This window comes from Ananas comosus, linkage group 12, assembly GCF_001540865.1.
Source record: "Ananas comosus cultivar F153 linkage group 12, ASM154086v1, whole genome shotgun sequence".
NCBI classification, from domain to species: Eukaryota; Viridiplantae; Streptophyta; class Magnoliopsida; order Poales; family Bromeliaceae; genus Ananas; species Ananas comosus.
Genome location: NC_033632.1, coordinates 11,222,530 through 11,245,359, shown reverse-complemented (window position 1 = coordinate 11,245,359; position 22,830 = coordinate 11,222,530). Strand labels below are relative to the sequence as shown.

The window sequence follows — 22,830 nt, the reverse complement described above, 5'->3', positions numbered from 1 at the left end:
TTAAAGAATTTTCTAACAAAAATTCAATTGATTTGGATATCTTTATGCCGTTAAACAAGAAAACGCCTCATATCGACTATTAAAATTACAAATTTTGAAACCCTTTGATCATTAGGCAAATGATGTTGAAAAGATTTAAAATTTGATTTCTAAACATTTCAAGTTGTATAGATCATGTTCAACGGTGCCGATTGTCGATTTGGATACTCCATCATCGAAAACAAATGGGTGGCAACGGAGCCCGTTTGCTATCGATAGTATTTTAGCTCAACTCTCTCTCTCTCTCTATATATATATATAGAACTAGGGTAATTCACTATTAATAGCACTAAGTTATTGGTGCTACCAAATTTTTGGCCATTGGATTAAGAGATGTGCGGTTAGGATGATGTGGGCCCCCTAGGGTTAAGTGGGTAGTTGGTTGAACAGTATGATCTAACAGGTGAAAATGATCAAAAAGGTAGATCTAATGGCGGAAAACTTGGTAGCACAAAGTGCTTCGTGCTATTAATAATATAGTAGCCGGACTCTCTCTCTCTCTCTCTATATATATATATATTCGAATCCGAAATAATTATTTCTCTTTACAATATTTCAAAATATATTATATAAAATTTAAATTTTTAAAATATAAATTCAAATATAACTTTAGAACTTCAAAGAGATATATAATATAAAATCAATTTAGACTCGGGTCGGGTTCGGGTTCAGGTTTGGGTTCGTGTCAGATATAGTTAAAATTCATATGCAAATCCAATATATATTGGATTTTCATTTTTAATATTTACTATATTCATTTAGTATTGTATAAATCCACTTTGTTGGGATTCAAATTCAAATAAAATTTTAGGTATTCGTGCCCATTGACATCCCTACTGATGCAAAGCTTTTCTTTCAAAAAGGCCCTTCAAGAACTTAAATTTCAAATATAGCCTTCTAAAAATTAAATTTAAAGATATAATTCTTTTCTCACCACACAACTTTAGTTTATAAACCTTTATCTTCATAGATTCGATGGTCGGATGAAGGTTCCTTTGATTTGTTTCGATATGTTAAAAGTCTGCGAATGCAGAGGTAAATAGGAGCCAAAAGTAAAATTAAAATTAATTCTCTGAATTCGCCTCTATTCGTAAAATAAATGGAGAGGGAGGCGAGAGATCACTTTCTTCTTTAGATTCGCTTTGATCTGCTAAAATTTTATTTTCGTTTCAATCTGTTTTGAATAAAATGATAAATGAGATCAAAACCAGAATTAAAATTAACTCGTTTCGAATTCATCCCATAGAGCAAAGGTGGCCTCTCATTCTCCCACATCCGCCTCATTTGCATATGAGAAAGTCTACTATGTAATATTTATATTATATCATTAATAAGTGTCTAATTATACATTTTTATATTTTTTTAATAACTATAACAGAATGGATGAATTTTAAAAAAATAATCCAATGGAGACACACATCAGTAATATAATTCATGCATTCTAGAAGTTCTCTTTGCATCTCCATGCAAATCAAACTCCTAAATATTTGTCTTTCCACTACTTTCGTAAAGGGCATGTTTGGTAACTCAAAAGTCGGCGAAGTGGAAAAAGTGACTTTTATAAAAGTGACTTTTCAGTTCGATTGTTTGGTTGCTATAAAGTAAAAAATTAAAACTATAATTTTATATTTTTTTATTATTAAATTATATATAAAAAGGTAAAAATGTAAACAAACGACTTATACTTGCAATTTAAATTAAAATTTAAATTTAAATTAATATTTAGAATTCAAAGTTATATTTTAAAATTTAAATTTAAACTTAAATCTGAGTTGAATTTATAATTAAAATTTAAGACATAAATTTAATTTACAATTTGAATTTAAAATTTAAGTTATAACTTATAATTGAAATTAAATTTTAAAATAAAAGTTCAACACAAAAATTAGAACATTTATTCAAATTTGAATTTATAATTTGAATCATATATTAATTTACTCTTTGATCTTAAATTCTGAATTCAAATATAAATTCACAATTTAAATTAATATTTAAATTTAAATTAAAATATGAGTTTAAATCACAATTCGAATCGAACATTTGAATTCATAATTTGAATCCAAATTCAGACTAAAACTTATTATTGAAGTTAAATGTAAATAACAAATTTAAATTTAAATTTGAATTTGAATTTTAATTTAAAATTTAAAATTTAAAATTTGAATTTCAGTCAATAATTTGAATTTATACTTGGAACAATTTGAGTTCAAATTTCAAATTGAAGTTCTTAACTAAAAATAATTTAATTAAAATTTAAAATTTAAAATTTAAATTTAAATTCTAGAATTCAAATTTAAATAAAAATAAAATTTAAAATTTAAATTTAAAAAGTCATAAATTTGAATTTAAAATTTTATGTTGAATTTTAATTAACAAATAAAATTCAAAATGTAATCATAATTTTAATTCAAATTTAAAGTAATATTAAACTTTAAAAATAAATTTAAGTATTAAAGTTAAGACCAAATATAACCTCTTAACTAAGCTCTCCATTTTCGGTGACTTTCGAATTTTTTGAGCCGAAGTCAAAAAAGTGAGATTTAGTTATAACTCACTTTATCAGCTCACTTTCGTAAAGTGACTTTTATATTCACTTTCGTAAACCAAACAACCGATAAGACGTCACTTTCTAAAAGTATTACTTTCAATAGTACACTTTGGCGAACCAAACATGCCCAAAAAAATCAAAGACTTCTTTTCAAAATGATCCTATAATTTTCTAATTGAGTAAATAATCCTATGAAATAAAATTTTGGCAAACTAGTTCTCCTTTTGCCACAGTGAAATTTACTCTTAAAGACGGTGAATTATTAACCATCTTTATAAAGATTGTTAACGATTCACTGCCTTCTTAATTTTCTACAAAAGTGGCGAATAATTTACTGTCTTCCTTAATATACATATATTTTTTTCTATTTTTTAAAATAATTATAACAACCATATAAAAATTTCAATAAATTGCATATAATCTTAGCAACTTAAAAAAATTCTAATAATCTATTCATACAATCCTAACAATCAAATAAAAGTTTTAATAATTCATCTATAATCCTAATATACTCACTTTTTTCTATTTTCTATATATAACCCTAATAACTATGTAAAAATTTTAACAAATCACATATAATCTCGACAATCTAAAAAAATAAATAATCTTCAAGAATGATTCATCGTTTTAGTAAAAAGTTATGAAGATAGTGAATCGATCACTATCTTTAAGCTTTAAAAATAAATAGAATTATTTCGTTAAATAGTTTTTTAATATAATTATTTAGTCAATAATAATATTTTTTGAGATTATATAGTAAAAAGGTCTGAAAAAGCGGAAACATTACCGATGCCTTATGTGTCACCTCCGCAGCTAGGAATGTCAACATGACGGATTCGGGATGAATTTTCAAAAATTTGAAACCCGAATTCGAATCCGAACCCGATAGATTTAAAATTTTATATTCAAATCTGAATCCGACCAAAAATCTAAAATCCGAACCAGAACCCGAACTTGAAAATCCGAACATGAAATAATTATTTCTTTTTTAATATTGCAAAATATATTGCATTAAATTAAATATAAATTTTGAAAATAAATATAATATTAAATTTTTATATACATATAAATTAAGTTCGGATTCGTATCGGTACCATCAAAATTCATACTCATATTTATATTCGTCGAATTTTTATTTTTTAATATTTATATTTAAAATTATTTTTTTTAATATTTATTTAGTATTATTAAATAAATTTGCTTCGTTCCAATTCGGATTCGGATTTGGAATAAAATTTCGATTATATGTATACGTTGACGTCCCTATCCGCAACTCAACTCAACCATTAGTGCGCGCTCCCCTCCCTCTCTCTCTCTACCATGCCTTCCTCGGAGTGAGCGAGGAAACGCTCTGTCTCTCTCTCTCTCTCTCTCTCTCTTTCTCTCTCTCCCTCTCCGAGTTCTTTCGAAACCCTAAATCCCACAATCCAAAGCATTCGCCTCGTCCCTTCTCTTACTCCTCGCCTCTCTCCTCTCTTTCCATGAGAAATCATCCATGGCGAGACCATTGCGAAGGCGATGATGCTACCGATCGAAGCATTTGGTGGGTTTCTTGGACATACGGGGTAAAATCGAGCCCTAACCCTAAATCTCTTATCCTGTTTCTGTCACTTCTTGCCTTTAGGAGGGATTGGATTGAGATAGAAGGTGAGGAGTGAGGGCGATCGCTTCGTTTGATCGATTACTATGCGATTTCGAGCCTCCTTTTCCCGATCTCATCTAATTTATTGTAATGTTTTTTTATTATTTTAAAAGGATCTCCTGGGATTTTGCCAATGTGCTTAGTGTTGGATTTTGCCAATGTGCTTAGTGTTTTTAGTGTTCTTCGGTGTTTGATCTTTTAAGCGTTAGGGTTTTGGTGCTAGAATATTAGGTTTGAGATCGCTTCTGATATTCTTGTCTAGTGTTAGGGTTTTGTTATTAGGATGTTAGGTTTGAGGTTGATTTCGTTATACTTTGTGGCTTCCGATTCTCTTGTCCTTTAATATGGTTTTTCTTTTGGCGTTTAGTGTTTTAATTGTCCTTTGGTTTTGATACTTTGGTGTCAGGGGTTTTGTTGCTAGGATGTTAGATTTGAGCTAGATTTTGTTATATGTCATTCCTTATCCTGTTCTTGTTCTTTATTATGGATTTCTTGTATATTAGTCTCTCAAATCATTGGATGTCTTGTAAATATATCAGTGAATGTATAGTAGAATGGGGGGATTCTGCATTTTGTCTAGGAAAAACTTTAGGAACTGTCCATGTGGTTTATGGTGATTCCGTGTCAACATTATTCGAGGAAGAATTAAAACAGCATAAACAAGGATTGGTTTCCTTTTGTGTTATTTATTCTCTTGATTTGTAGTGATTTAGTCATTAACATTTTCAAAATCCTTTTCCTTTGTTGCCATGGAGAAATTACTGCATGGACGAGTCCTATATGCAACACACCAATGATGTTTAATGAGACCATTGGCATGCATTTGCAGAGTTTTTTTTTAAAAAAATTAATTTTCGTAATAATGGCTATAAAAATAGTTTTATTATTTCTCACACAATTTATTAAAAAGATTGATAGACATCAGCTAGAACATACTATCGGTAGCAAACATGCTCCGTTGCTACCAATTTGTTTTCAATGATGGAGCTTCTGAATTGACGATCGGCACCGTTGAATATGACCTAGACCACTTTAAGTATTTAGAAATCAAATTTCATGTTTTTTAGATATTATTCTCTTGTGCATCAAATGGACACAAAAATGAACTGCTAAGAATAAATATCCTTCAAAAAGTGATGATAAAATTCTTGTAATCAAGATCAAGAGTATAGATCTTGTTTTAAATAGTTTAAAGAAATTTCTAACCAAAATTCAATTTGATTTCAATTTCTTTACACTGCTGAACGAGAAAACGCCTCATATCAACCATTAAAATTACAAATTTTGCAACCTTTTGATCATTAAGTCAATGATGTCGAAAATATATAAAATTTGGTTTCTAGATATTTCAAATGGTATAGATCATGTTCAATGGTGCCGATCGTCGATTTGGAGGCTTCATCATCGAAAACAAATCGGTAGCAAGAGAGCTTGTTTGTTGTCGATGGTATTTTAGCCCATCTCTCTCTCTCTCTATATATATATTAAATTTAAAATTGTTATTTTTAATTATTTTAATTTTAAATTTAATATTTTATATTTGAAATTTTAAAAATTTATAATTTGTAATCTTAAAATATAAATATATATATTTTTANTAATTTTAAATTTAATATTTTATATTTGAAATTTTAAAAATTTATAATTTGTAATCTTAAAATATAAATATATATATTTTTAAATTTTAAATTTTAAAATTTAAAATTTCAATGTTAAATTGTTTTTTTTAATTATTTAAAATTTATATTTGTTAGATTTGATTTAAATTTTATAACTTTAAATTTTTAAATTTGAGATTTAAAAATGAATTTTAGTTTTGAATTTTTTAATTTTAAAAGTTATCTATTTAAATTTGAAATTTTAAATATAAAATAAAAATTTTAAATTCAAATATAAAAATTAGAGCAAAATCATTATTTTCTATTTATAACAACCCACTATCCTTATTATTCCACCTACTCCAACCAAACACTATTTTACTTATACCTGGACTAAACCCAATTCTCAACCAAACACAAAATTACTCTAACCCCACCTTAACCCTAAACTTAACCCTATCCCTGGAATAACTAGTTCTTACTTAATCCCGAACCAAACGAAACCCTAGGGAACTACTATCATCCCAACTCTACAATTTTTCATCCAAGGGTTATAAACTTAGTAGTAAAAGGGCCCAAACACTATTAATAAGGGCCCGTTTGGTTCGAGTTATGTAATATTACAAAGTATCTTGACGTATCCAGGTATCTTGGATTTTGGCGTGAGATTACTACTGATGCTGCATTAGCGCGTTTGGTTTAATATAGTAATGTAATACTAGATTACAGTGTTTATAGCATTAATACGTTTGGTTCAGTTTATAAAATTTAGTAATCCTGACATAAAAGTATAGTTTTTTCCAAAATTGTCCTTGTTGTGGTCATTTGAATATTATTTTTTGCGGAAATGACTAATGGAGGGAAGGAGATCGTGATAATTACATGGGAGGACGACGCAATAGAAGATGATAGGTGTTCGTGAGAGAGAGAGAGAGAGAGAGAGAGAGAGCGAGAGAAAGCGGCGTGCGAGAGAGAGGGGGGAAGGCGAGAGAGAGAGATGAAAATAATGTTGTTAATTAGATTTGGGGTTGTTGGAGGGTAAAATTGTAATTTTACATAATATGTAGTATTAACGGGTTTCAGTAATGCAAGATACACGACCCCCCTCCCGTTAATATTTTCGATATAATGCTACATTAACGACTAGATTACATAGCGGATTAACCAAACACAGTTATCCTGGCAGGATTGCCTGTAATCCTGCCAGGATAACTTGAACCAAATGCACCCTAAAAGTAATCTAGTCCAATTCCTCTCTCTCTTTATATATATATATATATATATATATATATATATATATATATATATTAGGATAGTATGTGCGTGAAACCAAAACCAATTGGGTAAGTATTTATTGGAAAACACTACCATGGAAAAATTCACTAGATTTAGAAAGATAAAAGAGATTGGGGAAATCTTTTCATTTGTATCTTTTCACTAAAAGTTGGCCTTATTATGGACTGGAGGTCACTAATTGATCCAAGTATTGGTAGATTTACAAGGTCCAAATATCACTAGATCCATCCTAACTCAGTATGGAAAAACTTATGTGAAACTTCTTTTCCAGGGGAAAACAAAAGATTCCAAAAAATGCACAAAAAAGAAAAAAAAAAAATCTTGTGGACTTGGTATCGGCACGACTTGTTCCACGTGCTGGCACGGCTTTGGCGCAGTACAACATGGATGGCACGGCCAATCCTTAAATTGAGCTATCTAAGCCTTTGGTAGTAATTTCAGATTTATGGACAACTCGATTTTTAACCTCTCTTCCTCTTTTCTTTTGATTTCTGTAGTTATTCTAAATCTTACGAATGGTTTTTTTGCATTTTGCCTATGTCTTTATATTCCATCTTGCTTTTTTTTTTTGTTGTTGTTTTTTGCATATTGGTCCCTCAAATCTTTGGATAGTTATATATAGTGGCGAAATAGAGAGAAAAGAGTAGCCTATCTTGTTTTTCGTTTTAGGGGTCTTTTTAGTTTTGTGGATGATTAGGCTGATATAATGATAAAAAATGCAGATTACTCTCTCTTAAATTCTTTATATCTCTCTCGGCATAGGCACAGTGTTGTCTCAAGATATGGGTGGTGGGCTGGTGGGTCATGCAGATAGGCCTATCCTTTCTTCCTTTTCTCTTTCCCTCTCTTTTGCTCTCGCTTTGTTTTCTTACCTTCTCCTTTCTTTTTTTCCCCTTTATCTATCTATCTATTTATCTATGAAGAGGCAATGATGGTTTAGACCTCCCTCTGACTTCTGACTTTCAAGTTATTGAAGCAGGTGGTGAGGAATATTACTGATCATTGAGATAAACTATGATAAAAATGTATGGAGACCCCCTCAACTATAGGCTATTTTGAAATAGCCTCCTCAACTTTTATTTTATTTTGTTTTTTATCAACGGACATTTGAATCCATCACTATCTTCCTCTACAGTGAGGCATCTTGGATGGCCACAAGGCAACCGATGCAACCGTTCTAAATCTAATTCAGGTGTATCTCTTTTTCTGATCGATGAAATGTGAACCTGAGCCTCTCGTAGACAATTTCTTCCAATTTTCACTAATCGGACGTTTTAATTCCGAGGAAAAGTAGTTCCCTTGGAGATGTTTGCCATATTTTTATTTAATCCTAAAACGAAATCTATAGAAAAGGTGTTTTCCATGGAAAGGATTTTTCCCGGAAAACAGCTTTCCACAATTTTTCGAGGAACCAAACACCTCTTAAGCTGCTCTACTTTTCCAGAAGGTTACATGTTATTTTCTGGAATAAATTTTTCCTTGGAAAATAGATTTTCGATGATTTTTCAAGGAACCAAACAACCCCTAACATGTTCTACTTTTCAAGAGGGTTATGTTTTATTTTGCCAATGGCTTCTATGGTCCATTTATTTTTAAGGTATTTGGTTTTTTTTGCATTTAGGTTTTGCTACAATGATTTACCCTTAAAGATTGCTCTTTTTTGTACTTTATTTGCCTATGAATTTTTGTCATACAATTTTCTTTTGGTACATTAGTCCCTGAAATTTTTGGATGTTGCATATATATTGCATAAGAAAGAGAGAAAAGAAATTGTACCCTGATTGGAGATTCTTCTCTTTGCTGCTTGTACCGTAGTTAGTTAATTCGGATTCGGCAAAAATTCGGTACGGGTATAATTCGGATAAAATTTGTCTTCTAATTTTTAAATTCGTTGAAAAAAAGGGCTAAAAAACGGATTCGCCAATTATTCGGATACGTGATTTATACGGATATTATACGTTTACCAATTAAAAATTCGGGATAAAAAATTTGGCTATTAAATTAAGTTTTTTTTTTTCTCTCAAGATTTATGCTATTAGCATAAATATTCATATTTTTTAAGAATATAAGAATAAAGAGCTACAAAATTAAACTAAGTAAGTAAAAAAAAAAAAGTAAACTATATTATGCCTCAAAATAAATAAATAATTAAGCAAATAGAGATCAAGATAGTCCATATTTAAATTGCTGCATTTCTAATACTAAAAAGTTATGTTTCAAAAATTAAGTAGAAACCCCATTGAGTCAATGGTCCATGAAAGACCACAACAAAATTTTCCTTTTGCAAGTGTCGACAGTACAAGATCATGAAATTGATTAGGTATAATAGAAGAGTTCCTGGTCCCTAAGTTAATTAAGATTATTTAGCTCTATGTTTGGGTCTTCTTTGTGCATAATAGAGAATGGACACATTCAATTAAGCACTCGAGATTAAGTTATTGCCCAAAATAAAAATTTAAAATCAATATGCGAATCTGTACAAATAAACTAGAAAATGATGATTTAATCCTCGACTATATCAATATGCGAATCCGAATTAACTAACTATGGAATGGACACATTCAATTAAGCACTCGAGCCATTTGTGTATAAAAAAGTATCCATCAGGACTAAAAGCTTCCAACTTTTGCTTTGAAGAATGAAACTTCAAATCGTACCTGGTTTGTAAAGAACCACCCGATTACTGATCTATCGTTGGATAGCGGAAGCGGAAGAGGAATAGGCGACGAGGAGGGTTTCGATTTCTGAAGAGTGAAGAACCCGATCTTCGATCTTCGATTTCTGAAGAGGAGGGCTTCCGATGGGCGGCCGGAAGGGAAGAGGGGGAGGGGAAGGGACCGCGACTGCCGCAGGGTCGGTGGCAGGGCCGCGCGCTGCACCGCCGCAGCGGTGAGAAGTTAGGGCAAACCCTTTTTTTGGGAGGGGTGTGGGACTCGTGGTGGGAGGGGGGCGATCTTTTCACTTCAGATTTCAGAAAGTGTTTTGGCCTTTTGGGCGACAAGGTGAGGGCCGTGACTCGTGAGGCAAAGCGGGTTTTGGGCGAGGCAAAACAGGTTTTGGGCCGGTTTTTTGGGCCAAATTATTCGCGAATTCCGTTTAATTCGCGAATAATTCTTTTTACCCAAAAAAAGGCGAATTTTTCCAAATTTTTGGGAAAAATACGAAAACGGGAGTTTTATTCGGCATTTCAAAAATTCGCGAATAATTCGCGAATAATTCGCGAATTAACTAACTATGGCTTGTACCACCATGTGGATAGGGGTGAAAATGGATCAGATATGGATTATGGCTACACTATAGCCTTGTTAATTTATTGTTCAGGATATGAAGTTGAACACAGATATTAAATGGGTAGTAGCCTCTTTCTCTATTTCTCAAAGCTCTTCTGCTTCTCTCTTATGTTTCATCTCTTTCTTATTTTTATCTTTATTTATTAGTCTATCAAATTTACCTTTGTACGAAGAGGCAATGCTGGATAAGGCAGCCATCGACTTTCGATTGACCGAAGCGGATCAATGGCATATTATTTATTGTGAGGTAAACTGTGATGGAAAGTCTCTATTCTCTTTTTTTGCTGTTTCAATGGTGTTCCGGCAATGCAGCTTGGATGGCCTAAGGCAACCGCTGCAGCCATTTAACCTTAGCAGGAATATGATTTGGTCGAGAGGAGTGCCAAGAAGTTAATGGTAACTCTGCTTTATTCTTCGACTTTTATATTTAAGCATTTGGCAGCTTGGCTTTTGTAGCTTTTCGAGGTGTTTCATTGTATTCTATTTTGGCAAATAAAGTTGGTGGGACTAATGGATACACTAGCATTGCTTACGATGCATTATATAGTCGGTAGCTATGCCAATTATTAATCTCGTCTTCTTTGTTTCTTGGGTCTTTGGTGGTAGATTGTTGGCGCTAACCATTAATTCCAAAAGCTCGAGCTTAGTATAAATACACAACCAATTCTCTTAAAGCGTACAGACATAGTGCCCACGGGTCTCGATTGTGGCTCGGCCCAACTAGCCTCATGCCACTTTGAACATGATTCGGCCCAAGCTGGTCTCCCCCCATTTCGAATGTGACTCGATCTTTCTTACCTGGCCTCCTGCCACAGGCAGGATGTTGACTCCTTTAAGCCAGCATTTGGTAATTGAACCTGCTATAATTCGGGACTAGCTATGATTGTTAGATCTAAGGATTCTTCTTTAGTTCTTTATGCTTTGTTCCTTTTTTACCTTTTGTTTTTAAGATTAATTCCTAATTATTCTCGAACCAAATTCCCTAGTATGCGAGGCAATATGGGTGCCCAGACAGCAGCTGCTGCAGCCACCGGTCTTTGATTGTTGCTACATGTCCCACTTGTAGAAATTTCCATCACATGAGGTTGTAACGGAACTCACACACATGTGCGTTTGGAAATATTCTTAGTTGGTGAAAGGAAAATTTCTGTTTGACTGACGATCATTAAATTTGAGTTTCTTTGCCTCATTATCTCCTTATTGTTCTTGGAAAACTATATTTGTAGACATCCACTCTTTCTTGCTTGGTAGGTATTTTCTATCCTATTTCTGTAATTCATAATCCAACATTCCCTACTTAACAATTTCAATAGCTAGTGCATCTAGCGTTTTTTGTATTTCTAATTTAAGACCTTTTGTTGTAAGACCTTTCTTTTCTAGATTTAAGATTTTTTTTTTAGGGGTTTATTTCTTCAGTACCCTCCTGAAAGGTTGTAATTATATAAGAAGTTCCCTGCGAATATGATGGAGCTTTGGGTTTTCTTGGAAGGCTTTGATGGTGAGCCTTTTGCAATAATTGAATTCCTTTCCTTTATTTCCACTATCCTCTCTCCTATATTTGTCCTCTCTCTCTCACGTGCGTGCACGTTCTCTTTCTCTCTTTGCGTGCGCACGCGTGTGCACGTGTGCATGTTAACTCAAAATCAAAATTTAATTCATTGGATGTGTTCTATGACATTCAAAAAGCCTACATATGAAAAATCGTAGATTTTGAACATAGATGCCTGGGTAATAGGTTTTCGAAATTTATGATTTTTTAGTTATGGTTTCATTAAATTTGTATATCACATCCATTGATTTGATTTTGATTCTAAGACATTGGCGGTCAAGTATTGTGTGGTGCGTGAGATGTATGTATACACTGGGTGCAGGCAATAACTTCTCTTGTAGTTGTTTTAGAATTTGTGTACCTTAGGCTTGGAGAGGATTTTGATGTGGATGAAGGAGAGAGATTTTCTAGAATAGATCAACGGTGAATTTGAACTTTCAAATTTTTTCCGTATTACTCTTTAACGCCCTCTATCTCTAGAATATTTACCTCTATTTTTGTTTAGTACCTTCTTTTTGGTGTTTACTCTCTAGTTTGTCGAGGTTAGCCTTTCGTAATGAAGTGTTGGATCTAGTTGTTATTTTTATTTTAATTTTTTCCACACTTTATTTCTTCCTACTTTTCAATAGTTACCAGAGTTTTATTGTACAGGTTGTTTCTTTTATTTATTTTTGTATTTTTTTTTACCACAGTTTCTTTCTTTTATATTGTCATTTAAAATAAATCTTGTAAGAAAAATGTATAAAAAACCCCTAAACCTTAGCACTTTTGCAAACTGGTGCCTGAACTTCCAATTTTGGCTGTTAGACAAATAGGCTCCTCTTCTTAATCGAAGTTACTTATCACACAGCCGATTTGGTCGCTTTTATTGCATTATAATCTTCTAAAGCTTTTAAAAACATAAAGAAATCTTTTTTTTTTTATTGGAACATGAAAAAAGCATGTGATTACATGCTTCTCTGGCGGCGGTGCCACTGTAAATTGCATTGGAGGGGGGAAAATTATAAGCAGTTTCAGATTTTTTTTTTAGAAAATTGGATGCTTTTTGGAAACACAATCCCCAAGTAGGCCATAGTTGGATATCTTGACTGACTATTCCCTTCTTTGATTTCCTTCAGTTCCAAGAAAGGGTTTGATGGCTACAGGCAGGGGTGTGCATTGGTTGGTTTGGTTCAGATTTTGGAGTTCTTATACAAAACAATCTCAGCCAAATTGTGGACATGAAGTGAACCAAATGAAACCAAACCAAAATAATTTGGTTTGATTTAGTTGGTTTATTTAGCCTGGATACTGTTCTCCTCATTAGTTACATTTCGTACCTTAGCTACTAATCAGATCTGGTGTCTGTCATCTCCTTCGGAAAAAACTTCAGTGGGGAGCTCCCCAATGATGCCCTGTAGAGGAGTCCTAAGTTTTTTTTGGATTTTAATATTAGAAAACACCGAACGAATGATTGAATGGAGGCAAAACTAATGCATGGCAGTAGATCGATGTTCCCCACTGAAGTTTTATCCATCTCCTTCTCCCAGACCATGCTCATGACAGCAGATTCTCTACAATTCAGGCTGTAGGAAATTCCTTCCTATTATAGTTCTCTCTTTCAATTATTGCCTGGACCTGGTTTTTCTATGAGGAGGCGATAATATAATAGCACTTCACAAACAGGCATGGTATGACCAGGGTAAAATGACCTTTAACCCTTCCTCTTTTTCAATCTCTTTCACTTCTTGTGCTAAAGGATTCAAAAGTGTGGCATCAAGGATGGCTGTATGGCAATCTTTTTTTATGTTTTCTGTGATGAAAACTTTGATTGTCCTTCCAACTTTTTCTCCATTTCTCTGTAATTTGTCTTCTGATGTCTTGGTATTTTGTTTTGCTAAGTTGGGTATTGTTATGAAGATTTAAGAATTAAGAATCTGAGAATCTGTTTATTATACTTTGCTTTATATCTTTCTTGTGCTTTTCTTTTGGGTTTTTTGCATACTAGGCTCTTAAATCTTATCATGTTTTTATTTTTGAATGGTTTGGTTTATATGATGCTGAGAAATGCTGGGTACTTTTCAATAAAATTTATTCAAAATTTTCTTGTTGTACCTTTGCCTTTCAAGGCGAACTCTACAATGAAATGCTTTTATATTGCAGTTGTAGGCCTGCTTTCTTGATCCATTGTGTAGAAAGCGATTTTCTTATTCTTCCTTTTTACTCATTTTCTCGTGTTTTTCCTGTTATTATCTCATTTTCTTTCCATTTCCTATTCGTCTATCTATGAAGAGGCAATGATGGATGAGATCACCCTCGGCTTTTGACTGATGAAAGCTGGTTATGAGGATATTACAAATCTTTGAGATAAACTGGGTGAAAATGTACAAAGACCCCCTGAACTATAGCCCATTTTGCTATGGACCCCTGAGATTTTATTTATTTATTTATTTATTATTATTATTATTATTTTTATGGCGTATATTATTCAATGGAAATGCATCTCGGATGGCTGCAAGGCAACCGATGTAGACTGCGAGGATCTAATTTATGCTACAAATTGGGTGATGTTGTCATGTGAGGGTGAAATGTGAATCTGAGCCTCTGCTGGCCCATTTTCTCTGGATTTTGTGGGAGGCATTCTTTTTATTTTTTTTTCTTTTTTTTAATCTTCTATTTTTTTGCCGATGGCTTCTTTGTTTTGGTTTTCTTAAGTGCTTTCGCCATTTAATTCTGGATTTTGTTACTAAGGTATTCTTTTCGTACTTTATTTGCTTATGATTTGTTAATGAACATTTGTTTCTTTTGAACATTCTTCTATTTTCTTCCTCTATTTACCAATCTATTTATTATCTATGAAGAGGCAATGATGGCTATTTACCCTTGAGTGATCGAAGCCGGTGGTAACGGCATTACTTGTGAAGTATACTGTGACTAAAGGGTGCTGCTAATCCTGCCCTTCTTGGATTTTGATGTGTTGGCATCATGATGTGGAGGGCTTTTATTGGTTCATACACCCATTCCATGGCCCCACATTATGGGTTTGACCGCATCAACATCCCATTGGCCGTAGTGGACCCTTTTCTTTGGGGGAAAACATTTGTTGGGGATTGTCCTAAATGTGAGACCGCTCCATCTGCCGTTCACACGAATTTGAAATTCATTGAATATACGCGATGAATGGCGGATGGAACGGTCTCACTTTGGGGACTGTCCCCACCAACGATTGTCCCTGCCTAATTTGTGTACCATTTAGGTGGCGACGAAAGAAATACTCTTTTATTTTTTCTGTGTTTCAAACATGATGGAAATGCAGCTTGGATGGCCTGGTGGCAGCTGCTACAGCCATTCACTAACAGGAATTTTACTTCATCAAATCATTCATCTAGTCTTTAACTTTGTGGGGGATCGAAACCATCTGCTATGCTTAAAGCCTTCTTTTATATTTTTACCCGGTATTTCACAGGTATGATATGATGGAAATGTGCTTGGACGACCTTGTGACAACCGTTGCAGCCATTTACACTGAACAGAAATTGGATTTGGTCAAGAGATCTAAGTAAATTATCTCGATTAGGTACTTAACTTTGTGGGGGATCCAAGGCATTTCCCATGATTAAACTCTTCTATTTTTTTCTTCCTGTGTCAAATGTATGATGGATATGCAGCTTGCACGGCCTTATGGCAACTGTTGCACCCATTCACATTAATGGGAATTTGATTTGTTGAAGAGGAGAGCTGCTGAGTCAATTGTTTGAGTACCACTTATGGGTGTACAAGCAGCATTTCTCCAATTATTTTGATGCAGTCTCTAACTTTGTGGGCAACCCAAAGCATTTCTCGTGTTTAAACTCAAATCACATTAATAGGGATCGCTCTATGGTTAACCGGCCACCAATAAAAAGCCTCTTTTACTTTATTCCTGTTTCGAAGGTATGATGAAAATGTAAAATGTATGAGTAGTCCTTGTACTATCCCAATATTGGAACATAGTCCCTATACTTGCATACCGTTGTCTATTGCAATTCTAGAGTCTTCTCATGATAGGTTTTGCTCCTCTCTCTCTCTCTCTCTCTCTCTCTCTCTCTCTCTATATATATATATATATATATATATTGCTTGAACTGATCTGCATAATGATGCTGAACTAGTCCATCATGGTTCGTTACAGCAAGCAGGTGATAGATTGCCTCCTGACATTAGCTTTGAATATAAAAGCTAAGTTTTTCTTAATTACTTTTAGGCTAAATTGCACATTTGGTCCTCAAACTATAAGGCGTGTGACACTTTTGGTCCTCAAACTATAAGGCATGTGACACTTTGGTCCTCAAACTTTCAGATGTTGCAATCTCTGGATCGAACTCTCTAGATTGTTGCTCTCAAGTGTCATAGTCCAATTTAGTTGTCTGAATGCTGACGTTTTGTTGATGGCGCATTGTAATCATTGCCACATTATCAACCACAAGACTTCCAAATCACAACTATCTCGAAAGAACCATTGGCCTTTTGTACACCATTTTCTCCCAATTTTGTATACAGTTTTTCTTTTTCTTTTCTTCAGGAGGTTATGTTTTGTTTTTCCAATCGTTTTGGTTAACTTTGATGTGCTTGATCTTTTTTATGGTTAGGTTTTGTTAATATTTGTGCATTTCTTCTTATGTTCTCTTGTACAATTGCTTTCGCTTTGCACAATAGTAATAGAAAACCCGATATATTGTATATATATCGGGTACAACATGGAAGAAAGTATAATTGATTATTTTAGATTGTGTTTAAAATTTTTGTCCTGTGGATAACGTGGTTGATGGTCTGCTAAATAATGGAGGGTACTTGTCACAAATTTTTTTTCATATATATTTTTTTGTACAGCGTTGTTCTTAACGAGAATTCTTCACCGTATCACTTCATTTTGTGGAATTCTTCACCGTATCACTTCATTTTGTGGATGATTGTTGTGATAAAATTTTGAGTAAAAATGTATGGATTCCTCTGAAACTTCTTTTCTTTTGACCGTCTTCCCCAACGAAACCTCACACTGCATGAGAAATTATTACATGGACTGCATTGACCTTTGGAGAGGCAAAACAAAGTACCTCACTTTGTTAGTGTATAATCGAATCCTATTCCCTATCTTCTTATATTTATTTTACTTCTCATGTACTGAAGAGCCCGATGGCGAGGTTTGTTGGTTGTGGCTGCATGCGGATCAAGCATGCTTGATGGTAGTGCATGCAGTCAGTGCTATAATTGCACCGCTCTCTCTGTCTGTCTTCTTGTTTGAGGTCAATGCTCTCTCATTCCTTGTTTGGAAACTCCATATCCTAGACTGGTAATGCTCTACTTGTACCTAAGAAGATTCAAATGTTGCAAGAATTGAAAGGCCCTCATTCCCTCTCTCGAGGAATTATTGTTTGGACCTGGTTTGCATGCAAAGAGGCTTTGATTTCTTCATTTCCGTCATTAAGGCAGCCTTTGGTTCGGGAACAAGGGGGGAATAAGCCCTTGTTCCCCCTTTTGTTCCCAAACGTAAATTTTCCTACCCAAGAACAGTTATTCTCGTATTCCTGGAGTAAGTTGGTATAACTCGGTATAAGTCTGGAACTGCTGTTCCATCCTTTTCCCTGTAACAAGCTTGTTCCCAAGTGGGAACAAGGTTAAAAGTCTAAATTTAATTTTAATTATGGTATTAAATCATTAATTAATCTAATTAATATATTTAAATCATTATCCATTGCTTAAATAATTAAGTAATTAATTAATTTATTATTTATAATTAGTTAGCTAATTAATTATTAATAATTTAATGTGTTTATCCATAAACTAATCTTTATATTGATATATTGATCAACCATTAATATTTTTATTAATCTAATTAATTTTTTTACTACTAGTTATCTAACTAAAATAATTTACTAACTAATTAAAAAAGTTAAATTATTTTTTATATTTAATTAATTAATTAATATATTTTCATTATCTTATACAATATTCATAGCTAATAAATTTATTAATTTATTAAATTATTTTTAATTAATATTTTGATGTTAATTAATTAGATAAAATATTTTTGATTTAAAATTATAACTCTTATTCCTTCTGTTCCAATATAAACATTCAAACACTATTTACCTTATTCACATGAATAACCCAATTTTTTTTCCAAAATAAGCAGTTCTTACTTATACCGGAACCAAACGCAGCTAAAGGAATTGAACATGGGGCATGCCAAATGGCTGTGTTGGTAGCCGAAATCTACAATCCCTTGACCCGGTCAAAGATCTTCCTAGGGAAGCGCGTAGGGATGCGAAACGGCTGTGGATAGTGACCCTCGAAATTTGCGCCCTTCGATTGGTCAAGCGATTCGGTTGACGAGGGATCGGGTCAGCCGGGTTCGAAACTTCTACAGCAAATTAGGTTCGGCTGGATGAGCCGAATGAACAAGAGGAGTCAGAATTTCGGCCAAGGAATGAGCCGAATGGCTAATACAGCACAAGAGCTGGTCGGCCTGAAGAGTCGAACACTGTCTTCTATTGAAAGAGAACGGAGAAAGTACAGGAAAAAGGGTTTTAGTCTACAACGGAGTGATGCCCAAAGGGCAGACAGACTCCAGGATGCTAAGTTACAGGAACTACTCTTAGGAAAAAACAGTAAATGCGAGAAAGAAAGATGCAGGAGAATAAAGGTGGTCTTTTGTGCGCAGGGGCGAAGACCCCTTTTTAGGGTATTATTACCCTATTTATAGGTAGCCCCTTTGGTCAGTTATTGTTCTTATACGATCGGCCACTATCTCCTCATATTCCGGACCACTTCTAGCCGATCGGAACCGCATGTAACTGCTTGTGGTTACTGTAACTTCCTTCAATTGGCGCGATACATTTTTCCGGTGCTCCCGATGCACGACCGAATAGGTGCTTTTGAAGGGAATATTCGCACCGATCCTATCCGCGCCTAATTGGCTCAACAGGCTGTATGGCAACCGATGCAGCCCAGTTCCTTCTATAAGCTATCTGATTTAGACTAGAAGAGAGGAATAACTGATCTCATAATGCAATTGAAGAAATGTGAATCCCAACCTCTTTCTTTTTTCTTTTTCTTTTTTTTTTTTAATGTCTTTCGAATTTTCAGATGGTTATCTTTTATACTGCCAATATCTTTTAGATTTCAGTTATTACAAGGTATTTGGTTTTTTTTTTTTTTTTTTTTTACAGTTTTTTATTTTGTTATTAAGATTTTATGGCAAGGATTCCAATTTTGCCTCTTTTTTGTACTTTACTAGGCATATTTCACAGGCAACTATGTGCTGAATATGATTATAATTTTCGCACTGACAGAATGTGTCAAAGTTTGGCTCAAATTTTGGTTTGTTGATGAGGCATCTCGGATGGCTGTCAGGCAACCGATGCAGCCCTTCTGGATTTGATTTTAAATTAGAGATGGGAGAGCTGATAGATATGAAGGTGCACAGATGCACAGACATGATCAGTGCAGCCAATAATTTTACCAGGGGATCATTCGACCTATCAAAGCTTCTGATCGGGTATCTTAGATTTTTGGGGTAATGTTGAATTTGAACCCTTGTCTTCCTTTTCTTTGATTTTGACGGGTAATTAATTATATTGTGAGGAATCCTACCAGATCCTTCCAAATCAGTTGAAATCCTGTTAACTGTAATTTCAATTCTTGAGAGTTCTACAATTTAGACAGCCAAACAGGGTGTAAAAAATATGACGGTTAGGCAGCTTAAATGGCTGCATGGCAGCCAATGCAGATGTTTTCCTCCCTTAAGCATGGTCTGGTGCAGACAAGGAGAGGATTAAGACATCTCTTCATGTGCTCTATTTGATAAGAATTTTAGGCTCCCTTCCAGGTTGTATCTTTTCCCCATTTTTCTATAATTTGTTCTATTTTATGGATGGTCCTCTTTCATTTTGCCTATTTTTTGGTACTTCATCTTGCTGAAAAATAGGTTGTTGTTGTTAAGATGTAAGATTTTCGGATTTTTCATTTATAGTTTGTGGCTTATGTTGTTGTGCATTTTAGTAATTAAACTCTTGGATATTCTTATATATTGGCTTAACCAGAGATTTCTGCTTTTGACGTTTTGATGTTTTTGTTTTATAGATAATTTGGTCAGTGTGTTATGCTCAGAAAAACTTATGCCTTTTCACTGTGATGCTTATGCAAATTTTTGTGTTGCTTCTTTATTTTTTTTTTCATTTTTTTTTTTAACTGTTTTCTCATTTTCTTTCCTTTCTCTGTGAAGAGGCGATGATGGGTAAGACCTTCCTCGACTTTCAAGTCTGTAAAGATCTTAAGGATTGCTGATTGTTGTTGTAAACTGTGGGTAAAACTGAACTGCGACCCTCTCAACTGTATCATGATTTGAAGTAAAGCCCCCAAAATTTTGAATATTTTCATCAGCATTTTCTTAGTTGTTAACATTTTGCCCATCTAACAGTAGATAAATTATTGCCCAGACTTGGTGAGAAGAGGCAGTTATATTTGATGAGAACATCATTCTGCATTTGAGTGGTTGGAGCATACATATGGGTGAAAATGTATGGAGACTCCCTCAACTATAGGATATTTTACCGACCGTCTTTGGCACAAATGGCAGAGGGTTTGGTGGTTAGTATCTGAGGTCTCAAGTTCGAATCCTAGTTGATTCACTTTTCCAGCTAAGTTTATTTCTAAAAGAAATAAACGAAGCAGGTAGCATGCTACCTATCTCTCTCTCTCAAAAAAAAAACTATAGGATATTTTGAACTAGGTTCCTATATTTTATAAAGATTTTGATGGCAAGGCATTTGGATGGCCGCAAGGCAAACAGCTGCTTGCCATTAGGATTGATGTTCTGAAACAGAAGAGAGGAGCGGCAGTCTTTTTTATCTGATTGCTGAAATGCTAACCTGAGCCTCCCTTTCAACAGTTTCTCCTATTTTTGTGTGAAGTATTCTATTATTTTATTTTATTTTTTCAGAATGTGTTATGTTTTATTTTTGCCAATGGATTGTACGTTTGAGGTTTTTCAAAGGTATTTGGTTTTCCATAATCAAGTTATGTTACAAAGAGTTGGATTTATGTTTGTTCTTTTTGTACTTTATTTGCTTACAATTTCCTCATGTTCATTTCCTTTTTTTTTTTCTCATCCAAATTCTTTAAATCTTTTTAATATTGCATAAATATATGTTTCAATAAAATATACAGGAATAGGTAAATGATTCTTCTTTTGATTTTTTTTTTTTTTTAAGATTTTCATTTTGGGGTTGATCTAGTTGAAGTATTCCATAAAATTTTACATGCTTTTCATTTGCTTAGTGATGCTATTCAGCAAGCTAATGACTTGGGAGTCCACTGTAGAATCTTTTCTCGGACTTTTTTTTAAAATAAATCCTTAAAAAAATTATAATTTGCCCAATGTCCCTATCAAAATTTTATGTGACGAAATAATCTTCTTTTGTCCAACACAAAGCCAGGGTGGAAATAATCTTATTTTGTCCAACTCAAAGCCAAGATGGAAGAATAATTACGAAACAGTGTTTGTTTCTATTTCCTAAATTGAATCTTTACAAGCACATAAAATTTCTAACAAATCACAAACAATCTTAACAACAAAAAAGAAATCCTAACCTATCAATACAGTCCTAACGATCAAACAAAAATTTCAATAATCCATATACAATCCTAACAACCAATAAAAGCACTCAACATATGAAAAAAACGATAATAGTTTGAAAACAGAAAATGATTCACCGTTTTCTAAAAATGGTGATAATTTTTGTCCAACGAGGCAGTGAGTTGGCAAGAAGAGGGTTAGCTGGCCAAATAAAATTTTGGAATGATAATTTGGTCAATTAGAAATTTTTTAAGAATAAATTTTTTTTAAAAGGACTCTTTTCTTATATGCCACTTTCCTCTTATGCTTTTGCTTTTTCTCCTCCCCACCCCCCTCTCTCTCTCTCTCTCTCTCTCTCTCTCTCTCTCTATATATATATATATATATATATATATATAGACTAATATGCTTTTGAAAATACGGAGGCTTTTATGCTTGTAAGTTGTTTTCGATTTTCGATGATGGGACATCCGATTTAGCGATCGGTTTTCTGGGACATGATCTACAGTATTAGAACTATCTAAAATCAAATTTCATAATTTTTTGATTTTGTTTGCCTAGTGAATGAGTAGCCCAAAATACATTACTGAAAATAAAAATTACATAAAAAATAGTGACAAAAGGCTTAAATTTCAAATCAAAAATAGTGATTTTGCTCTTGATGTTTAGTAAAATTTTTTATTACATTTTGTCTAATTTGGATTGTTCTACGCCGTCGAACTTAAAAACATGCCACATCAGCCATTAAAATAGTCATTTTTTAGACCCTTTGATCACTTGGTAAATAATATTGAAATATTATACCATTTAGTTTATAAATAGTTTTAATAGCTCATATCTAATGGAGCGGATCGTCATATTGGATATCCTATCATCGAAAACAATTTACTGGCACGGGGGCCTCCGTACTTTCAAAAGTACACGAGATGTACTCTCTCTCTCTCTCTCTCTCTCTATATATATATATATATATGTAAATATCATATATATATATATATGTATATATATATATATATATGTATATATATATATATATATATATGTAGGGATAATTTCATGCAGCTCCCTGTAAACATATCGAAGAGCATATATATCCCTACGAAGTTTAAGTTTTCAAATTTATCCCTCACAAAGTCCTAACGGTTTCAAATATACCCCTATTGTTAGTGTCCGTTAGAAAAATGAAGTTAACCATAGGTAAAATACTCAAGTTTGGTTAGTGGCTGAGGTAAATTGATATTTTTACCCCTCTGATATTATGCCTTCTTCTCTC

At 33.3% G+C, this 22,830-nt stretch overlaps 1 long non-coding RNA gene across 2 annotated transcripts; it reads left to right on the top strand.

Moving 5' to 3' along the window:
• On the top strand, positions 3,882 to 22,499 carry LOC109718604. Of its 2 annotated transcripts, XR_002218484.1 has the most exons (3): positions 7,113 to 8,315; positions 10,561 to 10,809; positions 20,205 to 22,499. It is a non-coding gene; the product is annotated as an uncharacterized LOC109718604 (long non-coding RNA). The 2 variants fall into 2 exon arrangements; XR_002218485.1 differs by lacking the exons at positions 7,113 to 8,315; positions 10,561 to 10,809; positions 20,205 to 22,499 and adding exons at positions 3,882 to 4,152; positions 19,273 to 19,664.